Source organism: Myotis davidii, unplaced genomic scaffold (assembly GCF_000327345.1).
Source record: "Myotis davidii unplaced genomic scaffold, ASM32734v1 scaffold1471, whole genome shotgun sequence".
Taxonomy (NCBI): domain Eukaryota; kingdom Metazoa; phylum Chordata; class Mammalia; order Chiroptera; family Vespertilionidae; genus Myotis; species Myotis davidii.
In genome coordinates this window covers 797,031-801,117 of record NW_006284003.1, presented here as the reverse complement: position 1 = coordinate 801,117, position 4,087 = coordinate 797,031, and the positions used below count along the sequence as shown (strand labels likewise).

General features: G+C 35.6%; 1 protein-coding gene across 3 annotated transcripts in view; it reads right to left on the bottom strand.

The window, feature by feature from the left end:
- The window catches only part of NFIB (nuclear factor I/B), a 228,158-nt gene that overhangs the window by 17,422 nt on the left and 206,649 nt on the right, over positions 1-4,087 (bottom strand). The window lies entirely within an intron of this gene.

Below are 4,087 nucleotides of genomic sequence, written 5' to 3'. Positions count from 1 at the left end.
GTGATGTAGATGAGGGGGGCAGTGGGAGGGAGCCAGGAAGGAGGAGGATGAAAGCTTCCAGCTTTGATTACATTTGCTCAGCTCCCTTGGCACTGCCATTTTCAGTCCCACAAAGGCAGCTGCAGATGACGTGGAAACACCTCTACAGGGGGATTGGTACAAAGCAGACCAGGGGCAACCACAGCTAGTGATTGGAAGAGGAAATCAATGGCAACAAGCGATCAAAACAAAATTAAACAAAGTGAAGCCAAAACACAAAGAAAAACCCAAGGCACCTTATTTGGCGTTTCTCCTACAAAGTCTTGAGGGATCACCTTTTGTTAAAAACAAAAACCACCACAAAAGTAACCTGATATTTTCTTTATTCCGTTATGACAAAGGCAAATGATTTAATTCTCTGGTTGAACAGACCTAGTGGGTGCCCCCCAGAATGTATACACACTGAATAATTATTAATTACAAGGGTTTACATCTGAAAAGAAAGAAACATCAATTGAGCTATCGGCTGTAAAGTGTGTACACATTTCCCTCCAATGTTTTAAAATAACGTATGTTTATATTATTCTTGGATTGTCCCTCGGCTTTCTTTTTCATTCAATTATATTGCTCTTTTATATTCCATAGTACAAGCTATGTTCTGGCTACAGTTTCAAGAAGGAAAGCCAGTTAGGGAGTTAACTGCTGTATTTGTTTATACCCACATAACTCACATATGCAACAATCTAATGTATCCACATTGGAGGACAACGCACAGACACAACAGTACCCTTAGGAACGACAGACGCAACTCATCACCTATTCCCTGCCTAAGCCCTCATGATTCAAGCAGAAGTGAGCCTTTGGCCCATAGATTGCACTCTGGGTTAACTGTGATACCCGACCTTTGGGCTAGACAGAAAAATTCACACAGGTGCAAGCAACACACACACACACACACACACACACACACACACACACACACTCACAAAATTCTAAGGTCAAAACAACAAAACACCTTCAGGGTTGCAACCTAGTAAAACTTTGTGAAAACTTTGGCACTGCCATTTTCAGTCCCACAAAGGCAGCTGCAGATGACGTGGAAACACCTCTACAGGGGGATTGGTACAAAGCAGACCAGGGGCAACCACAGCTAGTGATTGGAAGAGGAAATCAATGGCAACAAGCGATCAAAACAAAATTAAACAAAGTGAAGCCAAAACACAAAGAAAAACCCAAGGCACCTTATTTGGCGTTTCTCCTACAAAGTCTTGAGGGATCACCTTTTGTTAAAAACAAAAACCACCACAAAAGTAACCTGATATTTTCTTTATTCCGTTATGACAAAGGCAAATGATTTAATTCTCTGGTTGAACAGACCTAGTGGGTGCCCCCCAGAATGTATACACACTGAATAATTATTCATTACAAGGGTTTACATCTGAAAAGAAAGAAACATCAATTGAGCTATCGGCTGTAAAGTGTGTACACATTTTTAGGGACACCCTATATATTTCCCACATACTTTCAGTTTATTCAGATAATTTTAAAGTTGTAACAGGGCCCTGAAGATTTTAGATGTTTGTTATCTGCATTAAAAGTAGTAATGTTACAGATACTTACGATTTCTTTCCTAGCATCCTTTCCAGGAAAACACACACACACACACACACACACACACACACACACACACACGCACGCACTCACACACACACATTAAGTTTCATTAATAACCACAGGGCACAAACTATAAAACATAAACAAATTATGAATATGTTGTGCCACAGGCATGCCCAATTTGTATGATCAAATATGGACTCTACTTGTGTCTATTTTTTCATACTATAACAAAGCAAAGAAAATTGTTGTTTCATTTGAGTACCTCTATTCTGAATTGTATGTATGACACTTCGATTTTAAGAACAGTGAGCATCTGCGTCACCCATAGCGTTTGGGTCAGCCCACCACAGAGATTCAGCCAATGCCTGTTGAGAGTATGAATGTGACACCTATCTTTATCAATTCTGTGCCTTCTGAATCGTGATAAAAAGAGAAGAAACAACCCAAAAGCTGCATCTTTAAAGCTTTTTGAAGCATTAAGTCTGTTTATATTTCATTATCTACTAATTTAAAAAATCACTATTTTGAGACGGGGAGACATTTTAACTAAGTGAATTCTGATTTTTTTTCTGACTTATTATCACTTGAAACTGATTACCACATCAATTTTTCACCAAGACGGAGATTTGTAACATCAATAATGTCCTCCTAAGAACTGGGTTTAGTCATCTTATTAGTTCATTCCAAAACATGTATTCTGTGGTGACTCATTGTCCACTCACCTTTTCCTTTTTTGGGATACCAACTTTTTCTTTGAGAAATTACTAGATACTAGGCGCAGTTATATTTTAAATTTCCAATAATTTACACCTTTATTTGACTTTCATGTACTTTAAAAGTGCTATCTTATTTTAGACAAGTGAATGCCAATCAGTAATCCACAGATTTGAAAGTTGCACAGCTATAGTCACAATTTAAAAACACAAGCACACTTCATCTAACTTGCAATTCTTGTCAACTCTAAGACTTGTATGCATACGTGGGCTAATTTGCTAACAGACCAATCATGGAATATAAAGAAGTTATTTAAGAAAAACTAAGTCCAAACATAGTGTTGTCATATCCAATTAAATTAAAAATACTTAAGACTATTTAAATAAGACATATTCATTAGATTTAATTAAGATTATTAATTATTAAGACTTTAAGTAGATGCTTTCATTAAGCATATCTTCTTTCTTATAAGCATATATTGTATTTTTTTTAAATATATTTTATTGATTTTTTACAGAGAGGAAGGGAGAGAGATAGAGAGTTAGAAACATCGATGAGAGAGGAACATTGATCAGCCTCCTCCTGCACATCCCCTACTGAGGATGTGCCTGCAACCCAGGTACATGCCCCTGACCGGAATCGAACCTGGGACCTTTCAGTCCGCAAGCCGACGCTCTATCCACTGAGCCAAACCGGTTTTGGCAGCATATATTGTATTTTTTTCAACTCAGGGAATTATGTAAGTTTCTTGGGAAAAAACAAGATATGGAAAAATGTATATATTTTAAAGTAGCAGTTATATCAATCTTTCAGAAAAGGAAAAGTCATATGTATTCATTTTAAGTAGTGTGTTAATAAAAAACTGAGTTTTAAAAACAGAATCCAACTAATTTTCTTAGTTTTCACCTGCGTATAAGTGAACATTTTATTAACTTAATTCTTTTAAACTCTACTCTTAGCAGTTTCTACCAAGCAGTATAGAGATGTGTGAGCCACTGACAGCTGATACCTAAGTATGTACTTTTGACAGAGGCATGCTCAGTAAAGAGAGGATTATAACCACAGCAGGGCTGGAAAATTACGTTGGCTCTACTTTTGCTGAACTCCTTATGGGATTACCTCACTCTCTTCTGTAAATTTTTATCTCTTGCTACTTATGATTATAGTATAAATTTTAATTATTTAATTTGTCAAGTTGACAAGATTGTTCTTTATTAAAATAATACATAAGAAGCTGACATGCACTACTTATTTTCTAAAACCAATACATGAGAGGACATGAAAACTCGTTTTGAAAATGAACTTTTAGAATTATTTTTCCAGTCAGCGAAATAAAGTCAATTCTCAATGGCTCACATCAATGTACAAACAAAAGTTAAAACTTTATTTACACCAAATTCCTTCTTTAGAATTAATTCCAACAATCTTCCCACTTTTAAATTTATAAGTGCTGCTAATAACAGTAAATCAACTAATTAAAATTTTTTTCTTCTAGCTGTCCTCTCTGATAGGGGAATAAATGAATAGTAAAGTTAGCAATCCAGGAAAGAGCTGAAATGAGAAAAATCTACTATGTGAAAACCCAATAGTTAAAAAAATTCTTCCCTAAAACCCATTTCATATTTCAGGTCCTAAAATCTAAGTGTAAAATCTACCCCCTCCTTCAAGAAAAATATTATAAATTGTTTAAAACATTTCATAGCACTCAGAAATTCCAATAATTAATTAGCATATGCTATAATCCCAAATTAATAGAAATTTGCATTTACATAAGAAA